The sequence below is a fragment of the Somniosus microcephalus genome, unplaced genomic scaffold (assembly GCF_052327205.1).
Source record: "Somniosus microcephalus isolate GS21.2 unplaced genomic scaffold, FLI_Smic_1.0 unresolved_chr2, whole genome shotgun sequence".
Classification (NCBI taxonomy): Eukaryota; Metazoa; Chordata; class Chondrichthyes; order Squaliformes; family Somniosidae; genus Somniosus; species Somniosus microcephalus.
The window spans coordinates 13,481,475-13,503,622 of record NW_028225180.1 but is presented as its reverse complement, the minus strand read 5'-3'; positions in this window follow the sequence as shown (position 1 = coordinate 13,503,622).

Sequence of the window (22,148 nt, the reverse complement as noted above, 5' to 3'; positions counted from 1 at the left end):
AGTACTGCCCCTCCGACAGTGCAGCACTCCCTCAGTACTGCCACTCCGACAGTGCAGCGCTCCCTCAGTACTGCCCCTCCGACAGTGCGGCGCTCCCTCAGTACTCCCCCTCCGACAGTGCAGTGCTCCCTCAGTACTACCCCTCTGACAGTGCGGTGCTCCCTCAATACTGTCCCTCCGACAGTGCAGCACTCCCTCAGTACTGCACCCATCGACAGTGCAGCACTTCCTCAGTACTGCCCCTCCGACAGTGTGGCACTCCCTCAGTACTGCCCCTCCGACAGTGCGGTGCTCCCTCAGTACTGCCCCTCCGACAGTGCAGCACACCCTCAGTGCTGACCCTCCGACAGTGCGGCGCTCCCTCAGTACTGCCCCTCCGACTGTACGGCACTCCCTCAGTACTGTCCCTCCGACAGTGTAGCGCTCCCTCAGAACTGCCCCTCCGACAGTGCAGTGCTCCCTCAGTACTACCCCTCTGACAGTGCGGTGCTCCCTCAGTACTGCCCGTCTGACATTATACTGCTCCCTCAGTACGGCCCCTCCGACAGTGCATCGCTCCCTCAATACTGTCCCTCCGACAGGGCAGCACTCCCTCAGTGCAGCACCCCTCGACAGTGCGGCACTTCCTCAGTACTGCCCCTCCGACAGTGCGGCGCTCCCTCAGCACTGCCCCTCCGACCGTGCGGCGCTCCCTCAGTACTGCCCCTTCGACAATGCAGTGCTCCCTCAGTACTGACAGTCCGACAGTGCGGCGCTCCCTCAGTACTGCCCCTCCGACAGTGCAGCGCTCCCTCAGTACTCCCCCTCCGATAGTGCGGTGCTTCCTCAGTACTACCCCTCCGACAGTGCGGCGCTCCCGCAGTACTGCCCCTCCGACAGTACAGTGCTCCCTCAGTACTGCCCCTCCGACAGCATATTGCTCACTCAGTACTGCCCCTCCGACAGAGCGGTGCTCCCTCAGCACTGCCCCTCCGACAGTGCAGCACTCTCTCAGTACTGCCCCTCCGACAGTGCAGCACTCCCTCAGTACTGGCACTCCGACAGTGCAGCGCTCCCTCAGTACTGCCCCTCCGACAGTGCGGCGCTCCCTCAGTACTCCCCCTCCGACAGTGCAGTGCTCCCTCAGTACTACCCCTCTGACAGTGCGGTGCTCCCTCAATACTGTCCCTCCGACAGTGCAGCACTCCCTCAGTACTGCACCCGTCGACAGTGCAGCACTTCCTCAGTACTGCCCCTCCGACAGTGCGGTGCTCCCTCAGTACTGCCCCTCCGACAGTGCAGCACACCCTCAGTGCTGACCCTCCGACAGTGCGGCGCTCCCTCAGTACTGCCCCTCCGACAGTACGGCGCTCCCTCAGAACTGCCCCTCCGACAGCGCGGCGTTCCCTCAGTACTGACCCTCCAACAGTGCGGCGCTCCCTCAGTACTGCCCCTCCGACAGTGCAGCGCTCCCTCAGTACTCCCACTCCGACAGTGCGGCGCTTCCTCAGTAATACTCCTCCGAGAGTGCGGCGCTCCCTCAGTGCTGCCCCTCCGACAGTACAGTGCTTCCTCAGTACTGCACCTCCGACAGTGCAGCGTCCCCTCTGTACTGCCCCTCCGACAGTGCAGCGCTCTCTCAGTACTGCCCCTCCGACAGTGCAGCGCTCCCTCAGTACTGCTCCTCCGACAGTGCAGCACTCCCTCAGTACTGCCCCTCCGACAGTGCGGTGCTCCCTCAGTAGTGCCCCTCCGACAGTGCAGCACTCCCTCAGTACTGCCCCTCCGACAGTGCAGTGCTCCCTCAGTGCTACCCCTCTGACAGTGCGGCGCTCCCTCAGTACTGCCCCTCCGACAGTATAGTGCTCCCACAGTACTGCCACTCTTACAGTGCGGCGCTCCCTCAGTACTGCCCCTCCGACAGTGCAGTGCTCCCTCAGTACTCCCCCTCCGACAGTGCAGTGCTCCCTCAGTACTACCCCTCTGACAGTGCGGCGCTCCCTCAGTACTGCCCCTCCGACAGTATAGTGCTCCCACAGTACTGCCACTCCGACAGTGCGGTGCTCCCTCAGTACTGCCCCTCTGACATTATACTGCTCCCTCAGTACGGCCCCTCCGACAGTGCAGCGTTCCCTCAGTACTGTCCCTCCGACAGTGCAGCACTCCCTCAGTACTGTCCCTCCGACAGTGCAGCACTCCCTCAGCACTGCACCCCTCGACAGTGCGGCACTTCCTCAGTACTGCTCCTCCGACAGTTCGGCGCACCCTCATTACTGACCCTCCAACAGTGCGGCGCTCCCTCAATACTGCCCCTCCGACAGTGCGGTGCTCCCTCAGTACTGCCCCTCCGACAGTGCGGTGCTCCCTCAGTACTGCCCCTCCGACAGTGCGGCGCTCCCTCAGTATTGCCCCTCCGACATTGCGGCGCTCCCTCAGTACTGCCCCTCTGACAGTGCGGCACTCCCTCAGTACTGTCGCTCCGACAGTGCGGTGCTCCCTCAGTGCTGGCCCTCCAACTTGCAGCACTCCCTCAGTACTGCCCCTCCGACAGTGCGGCGCTCCCTCAGTACTGCCCCTCCGACAGTGCAGCGCTCCCTCGGTACTGCCCCTCCGACAGTGCGGCTCTCCCTGAGTACTGCCCCTTCGACAATGCAGCGCTCCCTCAGTACTGACCCTCCGACAGTGCGGCGCTCCCTCAGTACTGCCCCTCCGACAGTGCAGCGCTCCCTCAATACTGCTCCTCCGACAGTGCAGCGCTCCCGCAGTACTGCCCCCTCCGACAGTGCGGCGCTCCCTCAGTACTGCACCTCCGACAGTGCTGCGCTCCCTCAGTACTGCCCCCCCGACAGTGCAGCAGTCCCTCAGTACTGCACCTCTGACAGTTCAGCGCTGCCTCAGTACTGCCACTCCGACAGTGTGGCACTCCCTCAGTACTGCCCCTTTGACAATGCAGTGCTCCCTCAGTACTGACCCTCCGACAGTGCGGCGCTCCCTCAGTACTGCCCCTTCGACAATGCAGCGCTCCCTCGGTACTGACCCTCCGACAGTGCGGCGCTCCCTCAGCACTGCCCCTCCGACAGTGCAGCGCTCCCTCAGTACTCCCCCTCCGACAGTGCGGCACTTCCTCAGTACTACCCCACCGACAGTGCAGCGCTCCCTCAGTACTGCCCCTCCGACAGTACAATGCTCCATCAGTACTGCCCCTCCGACAGTTTAGTGCTCACTCAGTACTGCCCCTCCGACAATCCGGTGCTCCCTCAGTACTGCCCCTCCGACAGTGCAGCGTTCCCTCAGTACTGCCCCTCCGACAGTGCAGAGCTCCCTCAGTACTGCCCCTCCGACAGTGCAGCGCTCCCTCAGTACTGCTCCTCCGACAGTGCAGTGCTCCCTCAGTACTGCCCCTCCGACAGTGCAGAGCTCCCTCAGTACTGCCCCTCCGACAGTGCAGCGCTCCCTCAGTACTGCCCTTCCGACAGTGCAGCGCTCCCTCAGTTCTCCCCCTCCGATAGTGCGGCACTTCCTCAGTACTACCCCTCCGACAGATCGGCGCTCCCGCAGTACTGCCCCTCCGACAGTACAGTGCTCCCTCAGTACTGCCCCTCCGACAGCATATTGCTCTCTCAGTACTGCCCCTCCGGCAGAGCGGTGCTCCCTCAGCATTGCCACTCCGACAGTGCAGCGTTCCCTCAGTACTGCCCCACCGACAATGCAGCGCTCTCTCAGTACTGCCCCTCCGACAGTGCAGCGCTCCCTCAGTACTGCCCCTCCGACAGTGCGGCGCTCCCTCAGTACTGCCCCTCCGACAGTGCAGCGCTCCCTCAGTACTGCCCCTCCGACAGTGCGGCGCTCCCTCAGTACTCCCCCACCGTCAGTGCAGTGCTCCCTCAGTACTACCCCTCTGACAGTGCGGTGCTCCCTCAGTACTGCCCGTCTGACATTATACTGCTCCCTCAGTACGGCCCCTCCGACAGTGCATCGCTCCCTCAATACTGTCCCTCCGACAGGGCAGCACTCCCTCAGTGCAGCACCCCTCGACAGTGCGGCACTTCCTCAGTACTGCCCCTCCGACAGTGCGGCGCTCCCTCAGCACTGCCCCTCCGACCGTGCGGCGCTCCCTCAGTACTGCCCCTTCGACAATGCAGCGCTCCCTCAGTACTGACAGTCCGACAGTGCGGCGCTCCCTCAGTACTGCCCCTCCGACAGTGCAGCGCTCCCTCAGTACTCCCCCTCCGATAGTGCGGTGCTTCATCAGTACTACCCCTCCGACAGTGCGGCGCTCCCGCAGTACTGCCCCTCCGACAGTACAGTGCTCCCTCAGTACTGCCCCTCCGACAGCATATTGCTCACTCAGTACGCCCCTCCGACAGAGCGGTGCTCCCTCAGCACTGCCCCTCCGACAGTGCAGCCTTCCCTCAGTACTGCCCCTCCGACAGTGCAGCACTCTCTCAGTACTGCCCCTCCGACAGTGCAGCACTCCCTCAGTACTGCCACTCCGACAGTGCAGCGCTCCCTCAGTACTGCCCCTCCGACAGTGCGGCGCTCCCTCAGTACTCCCCCTCCGACAGTGCAGTGCTCCCTCAGTACTACCCCTCTGACAGTGCGGTGCTCCCTCAATACTGTCCCTCCGACAGTGCAGCACTCCCTCAGTACTGCACCCGTCGACAGTGCAGCACTTCCTCAGTACTGCCCCTCCGACAGTGTGGCACTCCCTCAGTACTGCCCCTCCGACAGTGCGGTGCTCCCTCAGTACTGCCCCTCCGACAGTGCAGCACACCCTCAGTGCTGACCCTCCGACAGTGCGGCGCTCCCTCAGTACTGCCCCTCCGACAGTACGGCACTCCCTCAGTACTGTCCCTCCGACAGTGTAGCGCTCCCTCAGAACTGCCCCTCCGACAGCGCGGCGTTCCCTCAGTACTGACCCTCCAACAGTGCGGCGCTCCCTCAGTACTGCCCCTCCGACAGTGCGGCGCTCCCTCAGTACTCCCACTCCGACAGTGCGGCGCTTCCTCAGTACTACTCCTCCGAGAGTGCGGCGCTCCCTCAGTGCTGCCCCTCCGACAGTACAGTGCTTCCTCAGTACTGCACCTCCGACAGTGCAGCGTCCCCTCTGTACTGCCCCTCCGACAGTGCAGCGCTCTCTCAGTACTGCCCCTCCGACAGTGCAGCGCTCCCTCAGTACTGCTCCTCCGACAGTGCAGCACTCCCTCAGTACTGCCCCTCCGACAGTGCGGTGCTCCCTCAGTAGTGCCCCTCCGACAGTGCAGCACTCCCTCAGTACTGCCCCTCCGACAGTGCAGTGCTCCCTCAGTGCTACCCCTCTGACAGTGCGGCGCTCCCTCAGTACTGCCCCTCCGACAGTATAGTGCTCCCACAGTACTGCCACTCTTACAGTGCGGTGCTCCCTCAGTACTGCCCCTCTGACATTATACTGCTCCCTCAGTACGGCCCCTCCGACAGTGCAGTGCTCCCTCAGTACTACCCCTCTGACAGTGCGGCGCTCCCTCAGTACTGCCCCTCCGACAGTATAGTGCTCCCACAGTACTGCCACTCCGACAGTGCGGTGCTCCCTCAGTACTGCCCCTCTGACATTATACTGCTCCCTCAGTACGGCCCCTCCGACAGTGCAGCGTTCCCTCAGTACTGTCCCTCCGACAGTGCAGCACTCCCTCAGCACTGCACCCCTCGACAGTGCGGCACTTCCTCAGTACTGCTCCTCCGACAGTTCGGCGCACCCTCATTACTGACCCTCCAACAGTGCGGCGCTCCCTCAGTACTGCCCCTCCGACAGTGCGGCGCTCCCTCAGTACTGCCCCTCCGACAGTGCGGTGCTCCCTCAGTACTGCCCCTCCGACAGTGCGGCGCTCCCTCAGTATTGCCCCTCCGACATTGCGGCGCTCCCTCAGTACTGCCCCTCTGACAGTGCGGCACTCCCTCAGTACTGTCGCTCCGACAGTGCGGTGCTCCCTCAGTGCTGGCCCTCCAACTTGCAGCACTCCCTCAGTACTGCCCCTCCGACAGTGCGGCGCTCCCTCAGTACTGCCCCTCCGACAGTGCAGCGCTCCCTCGGTACTGCCCCTCCGACAGTGCGGCTCTCCCTGAGTACTGCCCCTTCGACAATGCAGCGCTCCCTCAGTACTGACCCTCCGACAGTGCGGCGCTCCCTCAGTACTGCCCCTCCGACAGTGCAGCGCTCCCTCAGTACTCCCACTCCGACAGAGCGGCGCTTCCTCAGTACTACTCCTCCGAGAGTGCGGCGCTCCCTCAGTGCTGCCCCTCCGACAGTACAGTGCTTCCTCAGTACTGCACCTCCGACAGTGCAGCGTCCCCTCTGTACTGCCCCTCCGACAGTGCAGCGCTCTCTCAGTACTGCCCCTCCGACAGTGCAGCGCTCCCTCAGTACTGCTCCTCCGACAGTGCAGCACTCCCTCAGTACTGCCCCTCCGACAGTGCGGTGCTCCCTCAGTATTGCCCCTCCGACAGTGCAGCACTCCCTCAGTACTGCCCCTCCGACAGTGCAGTGCTCCCTCAGTGCTACCCCTCTGACAGTGCGGCGCTCCCTCAGTACTGCCCCTCCGACAGTATAGTGCTCCCACAGTACTGCCACTCTTACAGTGCGGTGCTCCCTCAGTACTGCCCCTCTGACATTATACTGCTCCCTCAGTACGGCCCCTCCGACAGTGCAGTGCTCCCTCAGTACTCCCCCTCCGACAGTGCAGTGCTCCCTCAGTACTACCCCTCTGACAGTGCGGTGCTCCCTCAGTACTGCCCGTCTGACATTATACTGCTCCCTCAGTACGGCCCCTCCGACAGTGCATCGCTCCCTCAATACTGTCCCTCCGACAGGGCAGCACTCCCTCAGTGCAGCACCCCTCGACAGTGCGGCACTTCCTCAGTACTGCCCCTCCGACAGTGCGGCGCTCCCTCAGCACTGCCCCTCCGACCGTGCGGCGCTCCCTCAGTACTGCCCCTTCGACAATGCAGTGCTCCCTCAGTACTGACAGTCCGACAGTGCGGCGCTCCCTCAGTACTGCCCCTCCGACAGTGCAGCGCTCCCTCAGTACTCCCCCTCCGATAGTGCGGTGCTTCCTCAGTACTACCCCTCCGACAGTGCGGCGCTCCCGCAGTACTGCCCCTCCGACAGTACAGTGCTCCCTCAGTACTGCCCCTCCGACAGCATATTGCTCACTCAGTACTGCCCCTCCGACAGAGCGGTGCTCCCTCAGCACTGCCCCTCCGACAGTGCAGCACTCTCTCAGTACTGCCCCTCCGACAGTGCAGCACTCCCTCAGTACTGGCACTCCGACAGTGCAGCGCTCCCTCAGTACTGCCCCTCCGACAGTGCGGCGCTCCCTCAGTACTCCCCCTCCGACAGTGCAGTGCTCCCTCAGTACTACCCCTCTGACAGTGCGGTGCTCCCTCAATACTGTCCCTCCGACAGTGCAGCACTCCCTCAGTACTGCACCCGTCGACAGTGCAGCACTTCCTCAGTACTGCCCCTCCGACAGTGCGGTGCTCCCTCAGTACTGCCCCTCCGACAGTGCAGCACACCCTCAGTGCTGACCCTCCGACAGTGCGGCGCTCCCTCAGTACTGCCCCTCCGACAGTACGGCGCTCCCTCAGAACTGCCCCTCCGACAGCGCGGCGTTCCCTCAGTACTGACCCTCCAACAGTGCGGCGCTCCCTCAGTACTGCCCCTCCGACAGTGCAGCGCTCCCTCAGTACTCCCACTCCGACAGTGCGGCGCTTCCTCAGTAATACTCCTCCGAGAGTGCGGCGCTCCCTCAGTGCTGCCCCTCCGACAGTACAGTGCTTCCTCAGTACTGCACCTCCGACAGTGCAGCGTCCCCTCTGTACTGCCCCTCCGACAGTGCAGCGCTCTCTCAGTACTGCCCCTCCGACAGTGCAGCGCTCCCTCAGTACTGCTCCTCCGACAGTGCAGCACTCCCTCAGTACTGCCCCTCCGACAGTGCGGTGCTCCCTCAGTAGTGCCCCTCCGACAGTGCAGCACTCCCTCAGTACTGCCCCTCCGACAGTGCAGTGCTCCCTCAGTGCTACCCCTCTGACAGTGCGGCGCTCCCTCAGTACTGCCCCTCCGACAGTATAGTGCTCCCACAGTACTGCCACTCTTACAGTGCGGCGCTCCCTCAGTACTGCCCCTCCGACAGTGCAGTGCTCCCTCAGTACTCCCCCTCCGACAGTGCAGTGCTCCCTCAGTACTACCCCTCTGACAGTGCGGCGCTCCCTCAGTACTGCCCCTCCGACAGTATAGTGCTCCCACAGTACTGCCACTCCGACAGTGCGGTGCTCCCTCAGTACTGCCCCTCTGACATTATACTGCTCCCTCAGTACGGCCCCTCCGACAGTGCAGCGTTCCCTCAGTACTGTCCCTCCGACAGTGCAGCACTCCCTCAGTACTGTCCCTCCGACAGTGCAGCACTCCCTCAGCACTGCACCCCTCGACAGTGCGGCACTTCCTCAGTACTGCTCCTCCGACAGTTCGGCGCACCCTCATTACTGACCCTCCAACAGTGCGGCGCTCCCTCAATACTGCCCCTCCGACAGTGCGGTGCTCCCTCAGTACTGCCCCTCCGACAGTGCGGTGCTCCCTCAGTACTGCCCCTCCGACAGTGCGGCGCTCCCTCAGTATTGCCCCTCCGACATTGCGGCGCTCCCTCAGTACTGCCCCTCTGACAGTGCGGCACTCCCTCAGTACTGTCGCTCCGACAGTGCGGTGCTCCCTCAGTGCTGGCCCTCCAACTTGCAGCACTCCCTCAGTACTGCCCCTCCGACAGTGCGGCGCTCCCTCAGTACTGCCCCTCCGACAGTGCAGCGCTCCCTCGGTACTGCCCCTCCGACAGTGCGGCTCTCCCTGAGTACTGCCCCTTCGACAATGCAGCGCTCCCTCAGTACTGACCCTCCGACAGTGCGGCGCTCCCTCAGTACTGCCCCTCCGACAGTGCAGCGCTCCCTCAATACTGCTCCTCCGACAGTGCAGCGCTCCCGCAGTACTGCCCCCTCCGACAGTGCGGCGCTCCCTCAGTACTGCACCTCCGACAGTGCTGCGCTCCCTCAGTACTGCCCCCCCGACAGTGCAGCAGTCCCTCAGTACTGCACCTCTGACAGTTCAGCGCTGCCTCAGTACTGCCACTCCGACAGTGTGGCACTCCCTCAGTACTGCCCCTTTGACAATGCAGTGCTCCCTCAGTACTGACCCTCCGACAGTGCGGCGCTCCCTCAGTACTGCCCCTTCGACAATGCAGCGCTCCCTCGGTACTGACCCTCCGACAGTGCGGCGCTCCCTCAGCACTGCCCCTCCGACAGTGCAGCGCTCCCTCAGTACTCCCCCTCCGACAGTGCGGCACTTCCTCAGTACTACCCCACCGACAGTGCAGCGCTCCCTCAGTACTGCCCCTCCGACAGTACAATGCTCCATCAGTACTGCCCCTCCGACAGTTTAGTGCTCACTCAGTACTGCCCCTCCGACAATCCGGTGCTCCCTCAGTACTGCCCCTCCGACAGTGCAGCGTTCCCTCAGTACTGCCCCTCCGACAGTGCAGAGCTCCCTCAGTACTGCCCCTCCGACAGTGCAGCGCTCCCTCAGTACTGCTCCTCCGACAGTGCAGTGCTCCCTCAGTACTGTCCCACGACAGTGCAGCGCTCCCTCAGTACTGCCCCTCCGACAGTGCGGTGCTCCCTCAGTAGTGCCCCTCCGACAGTGCTGCACTCCCTCAGTACTGCCCCTTCGACAATGCAGTGCTCCCTCAGTACTGACCCTCCGACAGTGTGGCGCTCCCTCAGTACTGCCCCTTCGACAATGCAGCGCTCCCTCAGTACTGACAGTCTGACAGTGCGGCGCTCCCTCAGTACTGCCCTTCCGACAGTGCAGCGCTCCCTCAGTTCTCCCCCTCCGATAGTGCGGCACTTCCTCAGTACTACCCCTCCGACAGATCGGCGCTCCCGCAGTACTGCCCCTCCGACAGTACAGTGCTCCCTCAGTACTGCCCCTCCGACAGCATATTGCTCTCTCAGTACTGCCCCTCCGGCAGAGCGGTGCTCCCTCAGCATTGCCACTCCGACAGTGCAGCGTTCCCTCAGTACTGCCCCACCGACAATGCAGCGCTCTCTCAGTACTGCCCCTCCGACAGTGCAGCGCTCCCTCAGTACTGCCCCTCCGACAGTGCGGCGCTCCCTCAGTACTGCCCCTCCGACAGTGCAGCGCTCCCTCAGTACTGCCCCTCCGACAGTGCGGCGCTCCCTCAGTACTCCCCCACCGTCAGTGCAGTGCTCCCTCAGTACTACCCCTCTGACAGTGCGGTGCTCCCTCAGTACTGCCCGTCTGACATTATACTGCTCCCTCAGTACGGCCCCTCCGACAGTGCATCGCTCCCTCAATACTGTCCCTCCGACAGGGCAGCACTCCCTCAGTGCAGCACCCCTCGACAGTGCGGCACTTCCTCAGTACTGCCCCTCCGACAGTGCGGCGCTCCCTCAGCACTGCCCCTCCGACCGTGCGGCGCTCCCTCAGTACTGCCCCTTCGACAATGCAGCGCTCCCTCAGTACTGACAGTCCGACAGTGCGGCGCTCCCTCAGTACTGCCCCTCCGACAGTGCAGCGCTCCCTCAGTACTCCCCCTCCGATAGTGCGGTGCTTCATCAGTACTACCCCTCCGACAGTGCGGCGCTCCCGCAGTACTGCCCCTCCGACAGTACAGTGCTCCCTCAGTACTGCCCCTCCGACAGCATATTGCTCACTCAGTACGCCCCTCCGACAGAGCGGTGCTCCCTCAGCACTGCCCCTCCGACAGTGCAGCCTTCCCTCAGTACTGCCCCTCCGACAGTGCAGCACTCTCTCAGTACTGCCCCTCCGGACAGTGCAGCACTCCCTCAGTACTGCCACTCCGACAGTGCAGCGCTCCCCTCAGTACTGCCCCCTCCGACAGTGCGGCGCTCCCTCAGTACTCCCCCTCCGACAGTGCAGTGCTCCCTCAGTACTACCCCTCTGACAGTGCGGTGCTCCCTCAATACTGTCCCCTCCGACAGTGCAGCACTCCCTCAGTACTGCACCCGTCGACAGTGCAGCACTTCCTCAGTACTGCCCCTCCGACAGTGTGGCACTCCCTCAGTACTGCCCCTCCGACAGTGCGGTGCTCCCTCAGTACTGCCCCTCCGACAGTGCAGCACACCCTCAGTGCTGACCCTCCGACAGTGCGGCGCTCCCTCAGTACTGCCCCTCCGACAGTACGGCACTCCCTCAGTACTGTCCCTCCGACAGTGTAGCGCTCCCTCAGAACTGCCCCTCCGACAGCGCGGCGTTCCCTCAGTACTGACCCTCCAACAGTGCGGCGCTCCCTCAGTACTGCCCCTCCGACAGTGCGGCGCTCCCTCAGTACTCCCACTCCGACAGTGCGGCGCTTCCTCAGTACTACTCCTCCGAGAGTGCGGCGCTCCCTCAGTGCTGCCCCTCCGACAGTACAGTGCTTCCTCAGTACTGCACCTCCGACAGTGCAGCGTCCCCTCTGTACTGCCCCTCCGACAGTGCAGCGCTCTCTCAGTACTGCCCCTCCGACAGTGCAGCGCTCCCTCAGTACTGCTCCTCCGACAGTGCAGCACTCCCTCAGTACTGCCCCTCCGACAGTGCGGTGCTCCCTCAGTAGTGCCCCTCCGACAGTGCAGCACTCCCTCAGTACTGCCCCTCCGACAGTGCAGTGCTCCCTCAGTGCTACCCCTCTGACAGTGCGGCGCTCCCTCAGTACTGCCCCTCCGACAGTATAGTGCTCCCACAGTACTGCCACTCTTACAGTGCGGTGCTCCCTCAGTACTGCCCCTCTGACATTATACTGCTCCCTCAGTACGGCCCCTCCGACAGTGCAGTGCTCCCTCAGTACTACCCCTCTGACAGTGCGGCGCTCCCTCAGTACTGCCCCTCCGACAGTATAGTGCTCCCACAGTACTGCCACTCCGACAGTGCGGTGCTCCCTCAGTACTGCCCCTCTGACATTATACTGCTCCCTCAGTACGGCCCCTCCGACAGTGCAGCGTTCCCTCAGTACTGTCCCTCCGACAGTGCAGCACTCCCTCAGCACTGCACCCCTCGACAGTGCGGCACTTCCTCAGTACTGCTCCTCCGACAGTTCGGCGCACCCTCATTACTGACCCTCCAACAGTGCGGCGCTCCCTCAGTACTGCCCCTCCGACAGTGCGGCGCTCCCTCAGTACTGCCCCTCCGACAGTGCGGTGCTCCCTCAGTACTGCCCCTCCGACAGTGCGGCGCTCCCTCAGTATTGCCCCTCCGACATTGCGGCGCTCCCTCAGTACTGCCCCTCTGACAGTGCGGCACTCCCTCAGTACTGTCGCTCCGACAGTGCGGTGCTCCCTCAGTGCTGGCCCTCCAACTTGCAGCACTCCCTCAGTACTGCCCCTCCGACAGTGCGGCGCTCCCTCAGTACTGCCCCTCCGACAGTGCAGCGCTCCCTCGGTACTGCCCCTCCGACAGTGCGGCTCTCCCTGAGTACTGCCCCTTCGACAATGCAGCGCTCCCTCAGTACTGACCCTCCGACAGTGCGGCGCTCCCTCAGTACTGCCCCTCCGACAGTGCAGCGCTCCCTCAGTACTCCCCACTCCGACAGAGCGGCGCTTCCTCAGTACTACTCCTCCGAGAGTGCGGCGCTCCCTCAGTGCTGCCCCTCCGACAGTACAGTGCTTCCTCAGTACTGCACCTCCGACAGTGCAGCGTCCCCTCTGTACTGCCCCTCCGACAGTGCAGCGCTCTCTCAGTACTGCCCCTCCGACAGTGCAGCGCTCCCTCAGTACTGCTCCTCCGACAGTGCAGCACTCCCTCAGTACTGCCCCTCCGACAGTGCGGTGCTCCCTCAGTATTGCCCCTCCGACAGTGCAGCACTCCCTCAGTACTGCCCCTCCGACAGTGCAGTGCTCCCTCAGTGCTACCCCTCTGACAGTGCGGCGCTCCCTCAGTACTGCCCCTCCGACAGTATAGTGCTCCCACAGTACTGCCACTCTTACAGTGCGGTGCTCCCTCAGTACTGCCCCTCTGACATTATACTGCTCCCTCAGTACGGCCCCTCCGACAGTGCAGTGCTCCCTCAGTACTCCCCCTCCGACAGTGCAGTGCTCCCTCAGTACTACCCCTCTGACAGTGCGGCGCTCCCTCAGTACTGCCCCTCCGACAGTATAGTGCTCCCACAGTACTGCCACTCCGACAGTGCGGTGCTCCCTCAGTACTGCCCCTCTGACATTATACTGCTCCCTCAGTACGGCCCCTCCGACAGTGCAGCGTTCCCTCAGTACTGTCCCTCCGACAGTGCAGCACTCCCTCAGCACTGCACCCCTCGACAGTGCGGCACTTCCTCAGTACTGCTCCTCCGACAGTTCGGCGCACCCTCATTACTGACCCTCCAACAGTGCGGCGCTCCCTCAGTACTGCCCCTCCGACAGTGCGGTGCTCCCTCAGTACTGCCCCTCCGACAGTGCGGTGCTCCCTCAGTACTGCCCCTCCGACAGTGCGGCGCTCCCTCAGTGCTGGCCCTCCAACTTGCAGCACTCCCTCAGTACTGCCCCTCCGACAGTGCGGCGCTCCCTCAGTACTGCCCCTCCGACAGTGCAGCGCTCCCTCGGTACTGCCCCTCCGACAGTGCGGCTCTCCCTGAGTACTGCCCCTTCGACAATGCAGCGCTCCCTCAGTACTGACCCTCCGACAGTGCGGCGCTCCCTCAGTACTGCCCCTCCGACAGTGCAGCGCTCCCTCAGTACTCCCCCTCCGACAGTGCGGCGGTTCCTCAGTACTACCCCTCCGACAGTGCGGCGCTCCCTCAGTACTGCCCCTCCGACAGTACAGTGCTCCCTCAGTACTGCCCCTCCGACAGTATAGTGCTCACTCAGTACTGCCCCTCCGACAGTGCAGCGCTCCCTCAGTACTGCTCCTCCGACAGTGCAGCGCTCCCTCAGTACTGTCCCCCAACAGTGCATCGCTCCCTCAGTACTGCCCCCCCGACAGTGCGGCGCTCCCTTAGTACTGCCCCTCCGACAGTGCAGCGCTCCCTCAGTATCGCCTCTCCGACAGTGCAGCACTCCCTCAGTACTGCCCGTCCGACAGTATAGTGCTCCCTCAGTACTGCCACTCCGACAGTGCAGCACTCCCTCAGTACTGCCCCTCCGACAGTATAGTGCTCCCTCAGTACTGCCACTCCGACAGTGCGGTGCTCCCTCAGTACTGGCTCTCTGACATTATACTGCTCCCTCAGTACGGCCCCTCCAACAGTGTCCCTCCGACAGTGCAGCACTCCCTCAGTACTGCACCCCTCGACAGTGCGGTACTTCCTCAGTACTGCCCCTCCGACAGTGCGGCGCTCTCTTAGTACTGCCCCTCCGACAGTGCGGCGCTCCCTCACTACTGTCGCTCCGACAGTGCAGCGCTCCCTCAGTACTGCCCCTCCGACAGTGCGGCGCTCCCTCAGTACTGCCCCCCCGACAGTGCGTCGCTCCCTCGGTACTGCCCCTCCGACAGTGCAGCGCTCCCTCAGTACTGCCCCGTGTCATGCTAACTGAATGATATACAGAGTCTGTGATATGAACGGACTGATATTGCAGTAAAAAGACGGAAAGAAGATTGTCGACACATTGGACATTTCGCTCTCGGCAACCATTTAATCCTGTACCAACTGGTACCTGACACAGTTCAGTGAATGTAACAAAAATATACATACAGATATATATTATATTATATTTATTTAATTACAGGGGAATTCGCAAAGCATGGTACTCCAACAAATCTTCAATGTCGAACCGTTGAAATACAATTGTTCAATATTCAGTTAGCCGGGAAATCGAGGTAAGCAACACCAATTACAGGGGTTTACGATAAAATTCTGCGCTATTAACACCCGGTCCAATGAAATAATATTCACTGTGACTCTGTGCGGTGAAATGGCGGGTAGATTTCCAACGAGCTCGAGGCTTGATTATATATACAGGGTCCTCAAAGTACCGGCAAAATAATTCATTCGTTCAATCCCCATTCAAACGTCTAATAAATAGAGTCATAGAGGCACAGAAGGAGGCCATTCAGCCCATCGAGTCCGTGCCGGCTCTCTGTGGAGCAATCCAGTCAGTCCCATTCCCCCGCTCTATCCCCGTAGCCCTGCAAGTTTATTTCCATTAAGTGCCAATCCAGTCTCCCCTTGAAAACATCGAGTGTCTCCGCTTCCACCACTTCCATCGGCAGCGAGTTCCAGGTCCTCACCACTCGCTGCGCGAAAAAAAATTTCCTCACACCCCCCCGTATCTCTTGCCCAAAACCTTAAATCTGTGTCCCCTAGTCCTTGTACCATCAACTAGTGGGAACAGCCTTTTCACGTCTAGCCTATCCAAACCCGTCATAATCTTGTACACCTCCATCGAGTCACCCCTCAACCTCCTTTGCTCAAATGAAAATTAATCCAGATTACCCAACCTGTCCTTGTAGCTAAGATCCCCCATCCCCGGAACCATTCTGGTAAATCTCCTCCGCACCCTCTCAAGGGCCTTCACATCCTTCCTAAAGTGTGGTGACCAGAACTGGATGCAATACTCCAGTTGTGGCTTAACCAGCGCTTTATATAAAGGTTCAGCATAACTGCTCTGCTTTTGTACTCAATACCTGTATTTATGAAGCCCAAGATCCGATATGATTTGCTAACCACTCTCTCAATATGTCCCGCCACATTCAGGGACCTCTGCACAATCTTCACACCCGGGCTCACACACACACTGAAATCACTATTAAAGGAGCGTTCCTTCACACCCGGGCTCTCACACACACTGAAATCACTATTAAAAGAGTGTTCCTTCACACCCGGGCTCACACACATACTGAAATCACTATTAAAGGAGCGTTCCTTCACAGCCGGGCTCACACACACACTGAATTCACTATTAAAGGAGCGTTCCTTCAGACCCGGGCTCACACACACACTGAAATCACTATTAAAGGAGCGTTCCTTCACACCCGGGCTCTCTCACACACTGAAATCACTATTAAAGGAGCGTTCCTTCACACCCGGGCTCACACACACTGAAATCACTATTAAAGGAGCGTTCCTTCACACCCGGGCTCACACACACACTGAAATCACTATTAAAGGAGTGTTCCTTCACACCCGGGCTCACACACACTGAAATCACTATTAAAGGAGCGTTCCTTCACACCCGGGCTCACACACACACTGAAATCACTATTAAAGGAGCGTTCCTTCACACCCGGGCACACACACACTGAAATCACTATTAAAGGAGCGTTCCTTCACACCCGGGCTCACACACACACTGAAATCACTATTAAAGGAGCGTTCCTTCACACCCGGGCTCACACACACTGAAATCACTATTAAAGGAGCGTTCCTTCACACTCGGGCTCACACACACACTGAAATCACTATTAAAGGAGCGTTCCTTCACACCTGGGCTCACACACACTGAAATCACGATTAAAGGAGCGTTCCTTCACACCCGGGCTCACACACACTGAAATCACTATTAAAGGAGCGTTCCTTCACACCCGGGCTCACACACACACTGAAATCACTATTAAAGGAGCGTTCCTTCACACCCGGGCTCACACACACTGAAATCACTATTAAAGGAGCTATCCTTCACACCCGGGCTCACACACACACTGAAATCACTATTGAAGGAGCGTTCCTTCACACCCGGGCTCACACACACTGAAATCACTATTAAAGGAGCGTTCCTTCACACCCGGGCTCACACACACACTGAAATCAGTATTAACGGAGCGTTCCTTCATACCCGGGCTCACACACACTGAAATCACTATTAAAGGAGCGTTCCTTCACACCCGGGCTCACACACACTGAAATCACTATTATAGGAGCGTTCCTTCACACCCTGGCTCTCACACACACTGAAATCACTATTAAAGGTGCGTTCCTTCACACCCGGGCTCACACACACTGAAATCACTATTAAAGGAGCGTTCCTTCACACCCGGGCTAACACACACACTGAAATCACTATTAAAGGAGCGTTCCTTCACACCCGGGCTCACACACACACTGAAATCACTATTAAAGGAGCGTTCCTTCACACCCGGGCTCACACACACTGAAATCACTATTAAAGGAGCGTTCCTTCACACCCGGGCTCACACACACTGAAATCACTATTAAAGGAGCGTTCCTTCACACCCGGGCTCACACACACTGAAATCACTATTAAAGGAGCGTTCCTTCACACCCGGGCTCTCACACACTGAAATCACTATTAAAGGAGCGTTCCTTCACACCCGGGCTCACAAACACACTGAAATCACTATTAAAGGAACGTTCCTTCACACCCGGACTCACACACACTGAAATCACTATTAAAGGAGCGTTCCTTCACACCCGGGCTCTCACACATTGAAATCACGATTAAAGGAGCGTTCCTTCACACCCGGGCTCACACACACTGAAATCACTATTAAAGGAGCGTTCCTTCACACCCGGGCTCACACACACACTGAAATCACTATTAAAGGAGCGTTCCTTCACACCCAGGCTCACACACACTGAAATCACTATTAAAGGAGCGTTCCTTCACACCCGGGCTCACACACACACTGAAATCACTATTAAAGGAGCGTTCCTTCACACCCGGGCTCACACACAATGAAATCACTATTAAAGGAACGTTCCTTCACACCCGGGCTCACACACACACTGAAATCACTATTAAAGGAGGGTTCCTTCACACCTGGGCTCACACACACTGAAATCACTGTTAAAGGAGCGTTCCTTCACTCCCGGGCTCACACACACACTGAAATCACTATTAAAGGAGCGTTCCTTCACACCCGGGCTCACACACACTGAAATCACCATTAAAGGAGCATTCCTTCACACCCGGGCTCACACACGCACTGAGATCACTATTAAAGGAGCGTTCCTTCACACCCGGGCTCACACACACACTGAAATCACTATTAAAGGAGCGTTCCTTCACACCCGGGCTCACACACAATGAAATCACTATTAAAGGAGCGTTCCTTCACACCCGGGCTCACACACACTGAAATCACTATTAAAGGAGCGTTCCTTCACACCCGGGCTCACACACACTGAAATCACTATTAAAGGAACGTTCCTTCACACCCGGGCTCACACACACACTGAAATCACTATTAAAGGAGCGTTCCTTCACACCCGGGCTCACACACACACTGAAATCACTATTAAAGGAGTGTTCCTTCACAACCGGGCTCACACACACTGAAATCACTATTAAAGGAGCGTTCCTTCACACCCAGGCTCACACACACTGAAATCACTATTAAAGGAGCGTTCCTTCACACCCGGGCTCACACACACTGAAATCACTATTAAAGGAGCGTTCCTTCACACCCGGGCTCACACACACTGAAATCACTATTAAAGGAGTGTTCCTTCACACCCGGGCTCACACACACACTGAAATCACTATTAAAGGAGCGTTCCTTCACACCCGGGCTCACACACACACTGAAATCACTATTAAAGGAGCGTTCCTTCACACTCGGGCTCACACACACACTGAAATCACTATTAAAGGAGTGTTCCTTCACACCCGGGCTCACACACACTGAAATCACTATTAAAGGAGCGTTCCTTCACACCCGGGCTCACACACACACTGAAATCACTATTAAAGGAGCGTTCCTTCACACCCGGGCTCACACACACTGAAATCACTATTAAAGGAGCTATCCTTCACACCCGGGCTCACACACACACTGAAATCACTATTGAAGGAGCGTTCCTTCACACCCGGGCTCACACACACTGAAATCACTATTAAAGGAGCGTTCCTTCACACCCGGGCTCTCACACACACTGAAATCACTATTAAAGGAGCTATCCTTCACACCCGGGCTCACACACACACTGAAATCACTATTAAAGGAGCTATCCTTCACACCCGGGCTCACACACACACTGAAATCACTATTAAAGGAGCGTTCCTTCACACCCGGGCTCTCACACACACTGAAATCACTATTAAAGGAGCGTTCCTTCACACCCGGGCTCACACACACACTGAAATCACTATTAAAGGAGCGTTCCTTCACACCCGGACTCACACACACTGAAATCACTATTAAAGGAGCGTTTCTTCACACCCGGGCTCACACACACTGAAATCACTATTAAAGGAGCGTTCCTTCACACCCGGGCTCTCACACACTGAAATCACTATTAAAGGAGCATTCCTTCACACCCGGGCTCACACACACATTGAAATCACTATTAAAGGAGCGTCCCTTCACACCCGGGCTCACACACACGCTGAAATCACTATTAAAGGAGCGTTCCTTCACACCCGGGCTCACACACACACTGAAATCAGTATTAACGGAGCGTTCCTTCATACCCGGGCTCACACACACTGAAATCAATATTAAAGGAGCGTTCCTTCACACCCAGGCTCACACACACTGAAATCACTATTATAGGAGCGTTCCTTCACACCCTGGCTCTCACACACACTGAAATCACTATTAAAGGTGCGTTCCTTCACACCCGGGCTCACACACACTGAAATCACTATTAAAGGAGCGTTCCTTCACACCCGGGCTAACACACACACTGAAATCACTATTAAAGGAGCGTTCCTTCACACCCGGGCTCACACACACACTGAAATCACTATTAAAGGAGCGTTCCTTCACACCCGGGCTCACACACACTGAAATCACTATTAAAGGAGCGTTCCTTCACACCCGGGCTCTCACACACTGAAATCACTATTAAAGGAGCGTTCCTTCACACCCGGGCTCACACACACACTGAAATCACTATTAAAGGAACGTTCCTTCACACTCGGACTCACACACACTGAAATCACTATTAAAGGAGCGTTCCTTCACACCCGGGCTCTCACACATTGAAATCACGATTAAAGGAGCGTTCCTTCACACCCGGGCTCACACACACTGAAATCACTATTAAAGGAGCGTTCCTTCACACCCGGGCTCACACACACACTGAAATCACTATTAAAGGAGCGTTCCTTCACACCCAGGCTCACACACACTGAAATCACTATTAAAGGAGCGTTCCTTCACACCCGGGCTCACACACACACTGAAATCACTATTAAAGGAGCGTTCCTTCACACCCGGGCTCACACACAATGAAATCACTATTAAAGGAACGTTCCTTCACACCCGGGCTCACACACACACTGAAATCACTATTAAAGGAGGGTTCCTTCACACCTGGGCTCACACACACTGAAATCACTGTTAAAGGAGCGTTCCTTCACTCCCGGGCTCACACACACACTGAAATCACTATTAAAGGAGCGTTCCTTCACACCCGGGCTCACACACACTGAAATCACCATTAAAGGAGCATTCCTTCACACCCGGGCTCACACACGCACTGAGATCACTATTAAAGGAGCGTTCCTTCACACCCGGGCTCACACACACACTGAAATCACTATTAAAGGAGCGTTCCTTCACACCCGGGCTCACACACAATGAAATCACTATTAAAGGAGCGTTCCTTCACACCCGGGCTCACACACACTGGAATCACTATTAAAGGAGCGTTCCTTCACACCCGGGCTCACACACACTGAAATCACTATTAAAGGAACGTTCCTTCACACCCGGGCTCACACACACACTGAAATCACTATTAAAGGAGCGTTCCTTCACACCCGGGCTCACACACACACTGAAATCACTATTAAAGGAGTGTTCCTTCACAACCGGGCTCACACACACTGAAATCACTATTAAAGGAGCGTTCCTTCACACCCGGGCTCACACACACTGAAATCACTATTAAAGGAGCGTTCCTTCACACCCGGGCTCACACACACTGAAATCACTATTAAAGGAGCGTTCCTTCACCCCCGGGCTCACACACACACTGAAATCACTATTAAAGGAGCGTTCCTTCACACCCGGGCTCACACACACACTGAAATCACTATTAAAGGAGCGTTCCTTCACACTCGGGCTCACACACACACTGAAATCACTATTAAAGGAGTGTTCCTTCACACCCGGGCTCACACAAACTGAAATCACTATTAAAGGAGCGTTCCTTCACACCCGGGCTCACACACACACTGAAATCACTATTAAAGGAGCGTTCCTTCACACCCGGGCTCACACACACACTGAAATCACTATTAAAGGAGCGTTCCTTCACACCCAGGCTCACACACACACTGAAATCACTATTAAAGGAGCCTTCCTTCACACCCGGGCTCACACACACTGAAATCACTATTAAAGGAGCGTTCCTTCACACCCGGGCTCACACACACACTGAAATCACGATTAAAGCGGCGTTCCTTCACACCCGGGCTCACACACACTGAAATCACTATTAAAGGAGCGTTCCTTCACACTCGGGCTCACACACACACTGAAATCACTATTAAAGGAGCGTTCCTTCACACCCGGGCTCACACACACACTGAAATCACTATTAAAGGAGCGTTCCTTCACACACGGGCTCACACACACACTGAAATCAGTATTAAAGGAGCGTTCCTTCACACCCGGGCTCACACACACACTGAAATCACTATTAAAGGACCGTTCCTTCACACCCGGGCTCACACACACACTGAAATCACTATTAAAGGAGCGTTCCTTCACACCCGGGCTCACACACACTGAAATCACTATTAAAGGAGCGTTCCTTCACACCCGGGCTCACACACACACTGAAATCACTATTAAAGGAGCGTTCCTTCACACCCGGGCTCACACACACTGAAATCACTATTAAAGGAGCGTTCCTTCACACCCGGGCTCACACACACTGAAATCACTATTAAAGGAGCGTTCCTTCACACCCGGGCTCACACACACACTGAAATCACTATTAAAGGAGTGTTCCTTCACACCCAGGCTCTCACACACACTGAAATCACTATTAAAGGAGCGTTCCTTCACACCCGGGCTAACACACACACTGAAATCACTATTAAAGGAGCGTTCCTTCACACCCGGGCTCACACACACACTGAAATCACTATTAAAGGAGCGTTCCTTCACACCCGGGCTCACACACACACTGAAATCACTATTAAAGGAGCGTACCTTCACACCCGGGCTCAAACACACTGAAATCACTATTAAAGGAGCGTTCCTTCACACCCGGGCTCAAACACAC